Source organism: Kryptolebias marmoratus, linkage group LG1 (genome assembly GCF_001649575.2).
Source record: "Kryptolebias marmoratus isolate JLee-2015 linkage group LG1, ASM164957v2, whole genome shotgun sequence".
In the NCBI taxonomy this organism is placed as follows: domain Eukaryota; kingdom Metazoa; phylum Chordata; class Actinopteri; order Cyprinodontiformes; family Rivulidae; genus Kryptolebias; species Kryptolebias marmoratus.
This window is the reverse complement of record NC_051430.1, coordinates 10,231,354-10,244,653: the sequence shown is the minus strand read 5'-3', so window position 1 is coordinate 10,244,653 and position 13,300 is coordinate 10,231,354. Positions and strand designations below refer to the sequence as shown.

The 13,300-nt window shown below is 38.3% G+C and overlaps 2 long non-coding RNA genes across 2 annotated transcripts; both read left to right on the top strand.

Annotated features, from left to right (window-relative positions):
* Positions 1-2,794: 2,794 nt before the first annotated feature.
* On the top strand, positions 2,795-7,504 carry LOC112450457. The gene is made up of 4 exons (XR_003039095.2): positions 2,795-3,090; positions 3,159-3,219; positions 3,289-3,353; positions 3,564-7,504. It is a non-coding gene; the product is annotated as an uncharacterized LOC112450457 (long non-coding RNA).
* Positions 7,505-12,301: 4,797 nt separating this feature from the next.
* On the top strand, positions 12,302-13,009 carry LOC119617955. The gene is made up of 3 exons (XR_005234452.1): positions 12,302-12,498; positions 12,576-12,805; positions 12,894-13,009. It is a non-coding gene; the product is annotated as an uncharacterized LOC119617955 (long non-coding RNA).
* The last annotated feature ends 291 nt before the right edge of the window (positions 13,010-13,300 follow it).

Sequence of the window (13,300 nt, the reverse complement as noted above, 5' to 3'; positions counted from 1 at the left end):
TCTGTCATCCTTCACTGGATTAAAAATGCCAGGTTATTTACTCTTCTGAAAGAGATATCAATTTTCAAGTCAAATTATGTCATGTTAACCAGAATGCATTAAATGTATGTTTATGTTTCTGGTGATACCTCTGTACCATTGAAAGGTTTTGGCTCACCGGGATGAGATCAATATCCTCAACAAAGCCAATGGATTTCTCTAAGCTTTAGGGTTGTACTGGGCTTTTGATTGGTTTGCTTTATGGGTTTAACTGGATGAGGGGTTGTAAAGTAACAGCTCCAAGCTGCTAAATATTAAAGGCAAAGGCAGAGATAAAGACTTTAAGCTGCAGAGTGCAGATTCAGCTGCGGATGGCAGGTGTCCACTCAGCACACCACCGTGTTAACACCACCACTCAAGAGTGGATGAAATTTACATCATCAGCAGCAATCTGCTAAAAATGATATGCAACCTGAAATGGGTGCTGCCATTTATTTACAAAATGTTTTTTACATCCCATGAGTCTTTAAGGTACACGTGTAGCATTATTACAACGTATCCCTGTGGAAGGTGTTTTGTTCAGAAGATATTCAGAACTCATGTGCTCAGATTTGCTTAGACATACAACTCTGAGTATTGATTTAAATTGTTCTCACTTTTACTGTGTTATAAGCTAGTTGGTCATAATGTTTCTGTAGTATTGCTTTACACCACTGAAGGTTAAATTAGTCATATCAAATTCTTTAAATTATTGCATTTATATTTTGTGTTTTACATCTAATTACAGGTTTCTTAGTCATTGGTCACCACCAAAAAGGCACAGGTGGAGTAAAGAGGCCATATTTGTGGGTGTTTGTTTGTATATCTCATGAATTACTGAAAGGATTTAAAATATGTTTTCAAAAAGTAATCACTGGATTAACATTAATAGCTGATTATATTTTTAAGTCAACACAATTCAAGATTGCTGCTTCAGCAAAGCAATATTAGCTAACACAAAAATGTCTAACTTTTTGCAGACATTGAGCTAAAATTTGGTGTACTGGTAGCTGAGACTGATCACCGATTTGTACTCTGAGCTCTTAACAGATCCCACAAGATCTCTGTTTGAAACTTAAAAAGAAGCTAATACCATTTGGAGTCAACTCTGTCTGTTTGCAAAGTAACTTATTAAACACTGAACAAATTTTCCATATATTTAAAATAAATGTATTAATTTGATTGATATCTACAAATAATGGAATTAACCCAGTTTAAGATGGCTGCCACAGCTAACTAATCTTATAAAAACAAAAATTGCTACAACTCAAATATTTTAATATTTTATATTAGGCTCAAATATAGTGTGGCAGAAGCTGAGCATCTTCCTCAACATGTATATTTAAGCGCAACATGTTTGCTTAAAACCTTATCAATAACTGTTGGAGTCAGCTTTGCATATTATCAAAATATCTTATGAACTACTGAATGTATTTCAATGAAACTGCTAAATAGAAACTATTGGTTGTATATCTTCAGCTCATTAATTTAACCACTGAGGTAAAGATGACTGCCACAGCTGATTGACCATAGCCGGGACAAAAATGGCTATAACTCAGTAATATTTACAAATACTGAGATAAAATGTGATGTGCAGAAGCTTAGAGTCTGACACATTGTGCAAGATATCGCAATATCACATAAGCTTTTGCATAATGTTAATTTCAAGATTTGACCAAAATGCCTATACCTTTGTCATTCTTCAGCATAAGATGATCTTAATCTATAACTTTAGCATGAAAGGTGGCAGGCAACATGCATTTAATCAGAGAAATGCGTGTTTAAAATAATCCTGCATTAGAATGATTATACATAGATCTTTTATTTTGCATTATATTGATTTTAATTATAAAGCTCATGCAAAACATGTACCTTTTAAGATTTTGAGACTTACAAGACTTTAAACAAAAAGATGGATAGCTTTGACTAAATGCACTTTGAGCAACATGTTAATCGGACCTGATTCTGTGATATTATATCTATTTTACAAAGTCTTGATATTTTGTCACAGGCAGGAATTTATGTGAAGAGTTTTGCTCTTGCTGAGCCATTGTGGACGTGAGCTGCAGTGCAGAGAGTGAGAGTTCAGCTTCTACACATAACATGAAAACCATGATCATTTATTCAACTTTATATTGGCTGCTATCACAGCAGGTTCTCAGCAGGCAGTAGCTGAGTACAGAAAACTGCTTTTAAAGAAATGCCAAGAGCTTCCTCCTGTCAACCTGAGCAGGATTAAAGTCATTTAAATAAGACTGCACTGAAACATTCTTGTTCCAGTCACATGCCATGCTTTGGATGTTTCATGTTTAACTTTTTTTCCCTAATTGACACATTATGACATCCTACAGGATGTTTATGAAATAAATTAGCACATTTCCTGGAATGCCATTTTATAAATTTCTCAAAGAATTCATCCCTCATTTCCAATTCTGTTGTGGTGTTCATGGACAGGATCTCAAGTTGCAGTCGTAGAGAGGAGGGTGTCTGGTTTTGGAACTTCAAAGTCTCATCTCTGCTTTCATAATGAATCAATTTACTGGTCCATATATGTTCTAACCATCTTCTATGATGGGTGGCCAAGGGTGGCCAAGGTTTGGGTCGAGTTGCTGCTTTACCACATCAAAAGGAGTCAGCTGAGGTCATCTGATTAGGATGCCTCCTTCTGGAGGTTTTCCAGCCATGCTTCACTGGGAGAAGACCATGAGGAGAACCCAGAGCTTGTTGGGATTATGTATCCTCTCTGACCTGGGAATGCCTAAGGATCCCCCAGGAGGAGCTAGACAGTGTTCCTGAAGAATAGAATGCCTGGATTTTCCTCCTGGACCTGTTGCCTCTTTGACTCAAACACGGATAAGCAGCAGAAAATAGATAGATTGATGAACAGTGACCAAAATGATTTAGTCACTGTTTTACTTTAAAAGTGTTCAATTTGTATGTAGCAGCATAAATGGTACGCTGCCACTTTAAGGCCAATTTCAGCTGCTGCACATAAGCAAGCCTGCACCTGTTGTGAGGCTGCTTGCGTTGTGACGTCAATTCAATCTGCTTCCTTTGTTTGCACCATTCTGGGTAAGCGTGACTGTTTTATTGTTTTTCGTTTTGATGAGTTATTGATGTTAATCGGTTTATCTGCTTAGCCTCCTCTGCTGCACCTCCAATATCTGGACCGATCTGTCCAGTCATTTGTTTGACAGGAAGGTAAGAGCTAGTGTGGCTAGGTAACATCACCCCATGTAAACAAAACCTTCACATAGCATTTTCTTACAGTTGCACCGCATAAAGGTGGAAGTGGATCTGGTTATTTGGCAGTGCAGTCATTTATCAGGTCACAGGTAAGCAGTTGCNCTTCCGACTCATCAGCACTGCACCTGGAGTGGCACTCGCTGCTGTTTTGCCTACCTATAACTTGTTTTAAAAGACAAACCTGAACTTTCCCTGCTGCTGGGCGCATTGATGGCGCTACTTAAGGGATAAAGTGGAACACTGTATTGCATTTGTATCACTGTTTTATTCATATTGTTTCATTTTTGTCTTTCTTTTAGGGACTGAGGCTTCTGTGGTGGCGGTGGTGACCCCTGGTGGCGGTGTCTTGTGTGTGTGTGTGTGTGTGTGTGTAGTTGGAGCACCTTTTCTTTCCTTGTTTGCTGTGTTTTTGTAGTGTCCAGGGTGCTCCCTTTTCCTGCACTAGATGTTGCCCCTTCCCTCACTACTTCCCCATTGGTAAGCCTCAGTTTCCTCTGAAATTTAGACATTTTATTATAATCTTGTTGACTGCATTCACCGTTTAATCATTCAATTTCAGATTATTATTTTAAAAGGAAATATTGAAGTTTAATAAATTTTCTAGAACTTTCTGAATCTTGTCTCCTCATTTCCAGCAGAATTTAACTGTGTCCTTATTACATTATTTTCCTGGATTTATTCCAGGTGGCGTTGTTGGTCATTATAACCTTTAATATTTTATATTTGGGTTCATCATAAAAAGAAAATCCACCCCCAGGTTGCCACAAAGTGGCGTTGTTGGAAGGATAACTGCTGTGTAAAAGGAGACTTGATTCTTTTGGGGTTTTTTTTTTTGTTTGTTTTGGTTTTGTTTTTCTGTTTGCGTAGTGGCCTTGTTTTGTTCGCTTTGGAGAATTGTGTTCTGTGTACAGGCAAAACAGCAGCGAGCTAATCTAATAACAAAGGATCCAGATCATGGAGGAGGAGGAGATTCAAGAAATGCGGGACTTGATTGCCCAATTGAAAGCAGACAACGAACGATTGCGTCAGGAACAGTCACCCACTGCCCCTTCTACTTCAAGCACATCTCAGAGTGCTTTGCCCGCCCCGGGTCCCCTTGTGTCAGAGAGGTTAGTGTTTGTGCCTCGTGACAGGAAATGTTCAATGTTCAGGGGAAGGTCAGGTATAGGGTTAAATGAATGGTTGGAGGAAGCTGAGATCTGTATGAGGGCACGTCACTTATCACCTGTTGATCAGGCTTTTTATTTGTATGATCATTTGGAGGGTGAGGCGCGAGGAGCTCAGATACCGCTCTAGTGCTGAACGGACTGATCCAGCTTGCATTATTAGAGTGCTAAACGAGGTATATGGTTGTACTGATTCCTATGTCTCATTGCAAGAGGCTTTCTTTTCTAGAAAGCAGCAGGAGGAGGAAATCCTTCAAGAATTTTCACTTGCATTAATGGGATTAATGGAGAAGGTTAAAGCCTCTGCACCCACTAACATGGTTAATGCTGATGTATTGCTGAGGGATCAGTTTGTGGAGCATGTTCTAGATGGTCCACTGCGGCGTGCCTTGAAACAGTTTGTACGGGAGAAACCTGCAGCTACTTTACTTGATGTCAGGGCTGAAGCTATTAGGTGGGAACGGGAGGGCTCATCCAGTGGTAATAGGGCCCGGAGTCTTTCTGTTCCATCACTTGGATTTCAACCCCCAGGTTGCCACATGTATATAAGTGTTTCTTTTTATGTCTGTTCTGTCTTTCTCATCTTTAACTCTTTCTTTTAAGAGCTTATTCAGAAACCCCCTGTTTCCTATGCTTTCATCCTACTGTTTTTCTGCTTGGAAAAGTTGAGGTGCTCAAATAAAACCTCTGTTAGGCAATATGACTTTCTGTTAAAAAAAAAAAGAAAGTAAAAAAAACAAACAATTTTAACAATAAATGTACATGAAAAGCACTAAAAACAGGTTTTGGATCACTGTTTTGGCTTTTGGCTTTTGTCTGTCTCATCTTTAAGCATCTTTGTCTTAGATAGTTTGTATTTTTTGTTGTTAACTGTAAACTGGACAGACTTGTAATCAAACAACGGTAAACCTTAGAATATGACTGAGTTGGAATTAGTTTTGAAAACCATTACAACCTTGCAGATCATGGAGAGCTTATTTATTTTTGACAAACATTTTGACACGAGATAAATAGTCTGCTGGTAAAAAAGTAATAATAATAATAGCTTTTGCAAGAATTCATTTTTGAAGCTTAGCATGAGGATGTGCAAATCAATTTTAGATGGCAGTATCATTGAGAGCCAGCCTGTGGAGGATTTTTACAGACACAAAGAACCGAGCAGATCTATTGATGACAAACCGAGCTTTGACCACCAGTCAGGGGATTTACACGAAGGAACATCACATTCTGTTTTGTTTGTATTATATAAGCTCAGCCCCTCTGTCATCAATATCAGCTTTATGACTAATCTTTTGCTCAACTTTTTGAAAATCAATTCCTTTCTGCTACATAAGAAATACAAACAAATTTAGACCAAAGAGGCTGCTGAGGATGTGCACCTCTGTACACAAACAGAAAAGTTACATTTGATTATTTTTCAATAAACACTACGACAAACATGCAGTAACCTGTTATACGTGAAGTTCATTATGTCCAATGTAAAACTGGCTGTACACCTTTAAGCCTGACCTAAATACTTTGAATAGTAAATGTGCTTTATTATAGAAAGAGTTAAAAGCCCGGCCCTTTTTTATTTGATAACTCTTGTGTATGAAAAACATAAAAATAAAATGAACATCTTAAATTAATACTTTCAGTCCAATAAGTCCCTGTTAACAGAATGAGAAGTACAGAAGATGAGGTGGCATCGGCATCTGGTTCGGATGCCTCCTGGACGCCTCCCTGGTGAGGTGTTCCGGGCACGTCCCACCGGGAGGAGGCCCAGAGGCAGACCCAGGACACGCTGGAGGGACTATGTTTCTCGGCTGGTCTTGGAACGCCTTGGGATTCCCACAGAGGAGCTGGCCCAAGTGGCTGGGGAGAGGGAAGTCTGGGTCTCCCTACTTAGGCTGCTACTCCCGCATCCCGACCCCGAATAAGCGGAAGAAGATGGACGGATGGAAGTGCAGTAGTGCAGAAGTCCATCAAAGCATTTGAGATGCCCCCTGCCAACAAACAACTTGAACCTTTAAGGTTATGGGTAAAACTGGTTTAAATTTAAGGACCTAGACTCCTGACCTGATTCCAAAAGAAAAACAAACTAGAACTCCTTACAAAAATGCATATCTCCCTCCACCTTGTATCCCCAAGTTTTAAACAAAGATCTTGCATGCATATTCTATGTGTGAAGATATTATGCTTGGAGTATATGTTGGGGTTCATTCTAAGTTACTACCACATCAAATTTCATCTCAACATCAATGAGATTGACTGTTTTATAGACATCTTTGGGTTTGCTAATCTGATTAGCTGTGGCAGTCATCTTGAATTTGGTTGACTCCAAAAGTTAATCAATTTTAGATCTTCATTCAGTGATTAAGTTCTGAGAGTCACATTGTCTCTTCTGGTTCATGAGATATTTTGCAAACAGATAGACAAATGCATTCACACACACACAGACATGGCTAATAGCATGACTGCTTGCCTTTGACGGCAGCAGGTTTTAATTGTGGTGGAGCAGGCTGTTTACCTGAACAGTGGTCAGAAAAAAAGTGAGTGTCAATATGACTGCAGGGGTTCCTTTAACCCCAGTGATGGAGTCAACAAATTAAGTTGAGAAGAGCATTAAAGCAGAACTTTAAAGTACAAATACAAAAGTGGATGAAACTCTCACTTGGATAATTTTCTCTGTTGTGAAGAAGGTACAAAATGAATAGACCTATTCCATGAAAAGTCTGAATGTACCAGTGCTGGTGGGGGGTATAATTGTCAGAAATTTAGTGCAGGCAGGCAGGAGGAAAATATACAATATGTGCATGTGGGTGGTAATTGTCAGAAATTCAGTAGAAGCAGGATTAAAGAAACCTCCCCCCTTAGGTCTCTACAGCCTTTCCTGCATTGACATTATACTTCAGGTGGGAGGTGTGTGCTCACTGACACTCTTTGGAATTTTAATAGCATTTTTTGTCATACAAATCATATGAATTGTATTTTCTTTATGCCAGTTTTAAAAAAATCTGTTAATAAAGCGTGTTGTATGATGCTAGCTGCATTTTTTCACTACATTAAAATTACATTTTTGGCCAGGGAAAACAATAAATGTCACAATTTTTTTCACCTGGATATTTTCTTCCTTCTGTGTATTGGTGTCATTTCTCTTTACTGTTCCTGTCGCTCAAAAGCAAAAGCAAAAGCAACAACACCGACTTACTAGGAAACAATAAAACACCCGAGTAATCATGAAAAGTGATAAAATGAGGGAATCCAGGAAAACTAAATCAATACTAACTCCAAAGCATATTATTCTTGCCATTTCTGTTTTGGGGGTGGTGGGAATCATAATTTTGGTTTGTGGGATTTGTTATGTGTGTGACATGAAAAATAGTAATAATTTACCCCCTGCAGCATTGTGGGTGTGTTATTAATGATGCTGTTGTGTGCACGGATGTGAATGCGATGTGTGTGAGGGTACACAAAGAGTGAAACTGTGTCTGTGTCTGCAGCAACTCAAAAAAGGCATGAGATTGCATGAATGGTAACAGGATTTCTCTCCCCGTTTGCTCTTTTCAGACTCACTTTTTCTTCAGCTGACTAGCATCTACTGGTTTCAAGAAAAGACAGAAAATTTCACAAAGTTATTTTGGTAACACCGGCTCTTCAAAAAACAAACAGGTGCAGGTTGCCCTGACTCCCTGAACCTGCAGAGGAAAATCTCCTATCATCTATTGACCCCTTTTTTTAAACTCTGTCAGAGCTCCATATTTCTGCTGTGCAGAACAGACAGCACAACATGACACCCCCAGTTTCTGAGTCTACTTTTGTACTGCTGCACCTTCCTCTTCAGCAGAGCATATACAGTAGAACAGTTTTGAGATATCTTTTATTAGGAGACAAATACTAAAACAATGGCACATATATTTTTGAAGAAAATGGCAGTTTTAGGGTTGCAAAAATTCAGCATATATATATATATATATATATATATATATATATATTTATTCCAAGTCTTTTTATTTTTCATTTTGTTGCAGTGTTTTTTTTTTTTCTTTTCATTTGACAGAAGATAGCATGTACTCTACAGCCCTTTTCACCATGGCTCCTAATAGTTAGGGAATGCTATCAGCTGTGACAGATGTGTGAGGGGGGTGTGAATGGCCATCTTACAGTTTGTAGTGTTACCAAGTCTGAGGACTCTAAAACCAGAACCCAATTCTCTGAGACGCTGTCTGAAACTGATGGGTCGCTGCTTTGGGGAAAGTACATCTGTGCATGTGTGGACACAGATATAAGAAATCAATAGTGTGGTGACTCACAAACGCACACATGCATGCTCTGATGTGTGTATTGGTGTGTGAGCAGGCACCCACACCTGATGGCGGAGCCTCAAAATGAAAGACAACATGTCTGACAGGTGTAGACAGATGGTGACAAACACAATGGACCCTTGGCAGCAGCCTGCCAGTGTGAGACAGGCTGTTTGGCCACCGGGCCCCTGCTCTGCAAAGCAAGGAGAAATCAGCTTGACATTTCAGCCACAGTGACTCTGACTACATTATTCACCTGCTCAAAAAAATTGCAAAAAGAGGTATGATAATGTACGTTCTTCCTTTAGAATAAACAAACAAACAAGTAAAAAACACAGCTGAACACAATGACAGTTCTGTTCAATTTTTAATCAAGGTACAATAGTTAAACCTGAGGGCAGCACAGTGATGTGGGTCCCTGTGGAGTCGGGTAAACTGCAGGGCAAACACACTCTGCAAGAAAGTCCAGTTTTCTTCAATGAGCTGGATTACAATTGTAGCAAAAGCATGCATTATGTGGTTTATTGTTGTCGTTTCAAATGTTCAGGTTAATCACTTCGGACTACTTAAGACAATAAATGTGACACAAAACAGATTACCATTTCTTTTAAATTAGAACATTATTTATGCCTACATCGTATTTAATTACATTACTATAGTAATTATAGCATATTTGATATATAGCAAACATGGTGATCATTAGAAGTCTTTTTGTTGTGACTATAAATGAAGGAGTGCTGGTCATTGGTTGTTTCTTTGGACATCTTTTGCTTACAGCTCTTTGATATTCATTATTGACCATCACCAACAATGTTTTCATCTACGTGTGTGTGTATGTGCACATCTGTGTTCTTGTCTTTCTGTTGTGTTAACAAAATATCTCATAAACCAATGGACACATTGGATATACATCTACAACAGAATAACTTTTGTAGTCTGCCTGACTGAAGATGGCCACCACAGCTAAGCAATTTTAGCAAATATAAAAATGGCTTTAACTCAGTTAATTTTACAAGTACTGAGCTATAATTTGGTGTGTTCTTTTAGCTGAAAGTCATGCCCAATTTATATTATGAACCCTAACTGATCATGCAAGACCTGTTTTTCAAACTATTGGATTCAACCACGACTGTTTGTTTACAAAATATCTGCTGGACAACTGGATCTTTTTTATTAAAATTTTCCAAAAGTAACCACTTGATGAACATCTGCAACTGAATAAACTTTTGGATACAACTTAATTCAAAATGGCTGCCACTGCCAACTGACTTTAGAAAGCACAAAATAGCTGTAAATCTATGTATTTTATGAACCACTAGATGGATTGTAATGACACTATCAGAAAGTAATCATTGGATGTACATCTACAACTAATAGCTTTTTAAAGTCAACTCTTTTCAAGAAGGCTGCCACAGCTAATCAGTCTTACCAAAGGCTGTGGTAGTAACTGGGACTCATTTAAAATACATACTATAAGTACTAACAGATTGCATGAAATATTTGTTTTAAACTTTGGCATGCAAGATGGCAAGCATGAACACATCTCACTAGGTCTTGCAGTATCACAAGAGATTGCACATTTACAAGGCGTGATCAAAATAGCTGTAATTACATTTAAAACTCTGGCATGAAAGGGAAGTGCATTTTTCAAGGAATGCTAGGCTTTTAATAAAAATATGTTTTAAGACATTGCTAGCAAGCAAAAACCTTATATTTCCATCTTTGTTTTTGCATAAGTCAACTATACTGGTCATGTGAGACAGACTTGTGATCTGTAAAGGGTGACCCCGAGAGGTGGGGTACATGAATAAAACAGTTCTGAAGAGGCATTGTGGTTTTTTTGTTTGTTTATTTGTTTGTGTGTGTGGGTGTGCGTGGGTGTGCGTGTGCAATGCTTGCATCTTTGGGCATCTGGTCTCACCGCTAACACTGCATTTTTCAGCATATTAAATAAAACATGGTATGCTGTTGGGCATTTATTTAAGAAAAATATTTACAAATACACTTAGACCTGAAGACCATGTTAAATCCTAATATTTGTTGAGTAAATGAGGTCTACCAAATCTCAAATTAACTTATCAGTGTTTATCTCTGTTTTAGATGCATGAGACAAGTTTTGAATGGGGCTTATTGCGATATTATCTGTCATGGTGAAAGTGTTGCATTATGGGCTGTTCGCAGCTTCAGTTTTACAATGACTAAATATTTCCATCTTTTCACAGGGATTTTTGCAGAGTCAGACACCCTGCTGTCTTCGAAGGTTCAGTGGAACAAAAGGCAGCCTTTGGAGGTTAACATAATACAATTTGCTCCCATCAAGGAAATGAATCTAAAAACCATTTTTTAAACATCTTATGGGGAAGACAGCAAACAATTTTTTACGGGCAGAGGAGAGAAAGGATTAGTTATTAATGTATTACTCGAACAAATACTTGAAGGTAAAGCATAGCCAGCACATGTGAACATAAAACATTTTTATTTTATTCACTTTAAAACAGTTATTTAAAGGTGATGGAGGTGAATATTCCTAACTTTGAACTGAGACAAAATAATTTCAGTCTTGATGAAGTAATATGACGATAGTATGACTATCTATCTAATTTCATAGACTATCTTTCCCTGATTTTGCTCTGTGAGCAGCAGGATTGCAGCAATTAATGCAGTCTGTTTGTGTGGTAAAGCTCAACTTTGGGTGTTTTAAAAGAGTTGATGTTTACTGGTTTTTCAGTTCTTTTCCATTGCAGTTCACCTGAAAATGATTTAAACTTCTACAAGGGCATCATGTTGCTTCTTCATTTTTTTCATGCTAAAAGTACTAAATAATTGCACAGAAATTTGTTTAATAAACATGCGTAATCAGATCAGTTTATTAATCCTGAGGCTGTAGGTTTGAGGCCAGGTTGCGTCAAGAAGGGTATTTGGCGTAAAACTGCATAAAACATGGCATAAATCTACCATGCAAGTCTGCTTACTGTGGAGACCCCTGCAGCAGAGAGCAGCCATTGTCTTGGTTTGTTTTACACCTTTTCTAAAAAAATGGCGCATCTTTTCAGTATCAAGCTGACTCATTTTATACACATGTTACAAATAAGTCAGTTGCCATATAAGACCGATAATAGCCACTTGACAAGATATTTTTTTTTTGGTCTGGTGGTAACTTAGCTAGACTTCAGGTACAGTTTCATGTGGAAACTCATGTGGTTTTAACAGGCCATAAAATGCTTCATTTAGGCAGGCTGTCGCCATGTGATCTTTATTATTTGCTTCTAGTAACAAAGAAGTAGGTAACTAAGGAGCTGTAGAGTCAGAAATATTAGGCAAATTTGTCCATTATAAGTATAAAACAGCATAAAATATATGTATGCTGTAATTAATGTTTTATGTGTCATTCACTTTTTTAAACTGATAAATGAAAAAATTAATGATATAGTCATAAATTTGCTGAGCAAAGACAGTTTATTTTTTAAATAACAAACAAGCTGACAATGGATGACCTCTTTTCCACTATAGGTTTCTTATGTAAATTAACCCTAACTAACTAATAGACTTGTTTTCAACTTTTTTTTTTCAGCTCCAATATCAAAACATTTTAACTGTTCATACAAAAGCCATTTTGTATGAACATGTGGTATTCTGTGAGTCTGTTTGCTGGTTGCTGGTTCCTGTTCTCCCATTGGCCGGCTACATAATCACCCGCAGCTGCAGAGAATCAGGTTCTTCAGAGTGGCTGAGTACTTAAGGCTGCCGTGTGGATCAGATCAGCGCTGGAGCATCGCGTGCCCTGGGTAAAGATTCTTGACCTAGAAGAAATCTGAAACGCCTTGTGTTTACTTATGTTTTTGTGTCCTTTGTGTGCTCCCAGAGTTACCTGCTTCTCGGAGTCCTGTCTGGTCTGTGTCACTGGCCGCTGCCTGAAGAGAAACCTGAGAGCCACTCACCTGAGCCTTCCTGCACAGTTGCCTGTCTGCCTCCTGCGAGAACCTACCTACTGGTAATACTTACCTCTCCGTCTAGAACTTACCAACCTGGAAACCTTCACCAGAGACAACTTCCTGTACCCCTCTCCTCCATGCCGGATTCCCTTGTCCACCTGTAAGACAGCAACAATCAAAACCCACTCAATTATCATTACTATTTACGATCAACCAAACCAATACTTACGTCTTATCTTCCCTTCCAGATCCTGGTTCCTGTTCACTGTAAATAAAGTCACTGACCTTTATTCGTTGCCTCCTGAGCCTGTCTGTCGCCGAGCTGCTCACTGTTGACTACTTTGTAAATCCTGACAATAAAAACACTTTACACCATCAGTTTTGCATTTTATGGTTCCTTACATACATCTCTATGGTTATTTGCAAACACAAATGGAGACAGCAGCAGCTAGCTGTGGCATCACCTGTGCAGCATGGGGAAACCTTTGGCAGACAAATCATATTAATCACAATATTTTATTTGAGAAACCATAAATTGCTAAATTGGCTGTGGTGTAAAGGTTTTTAAAATGGGCTCCACATGAAAAGCTGATATTTTTGAGAAAAAAGACATTTATTTCTTTCTTTATTTAAGATGGGAGCAATCCACTTTGCT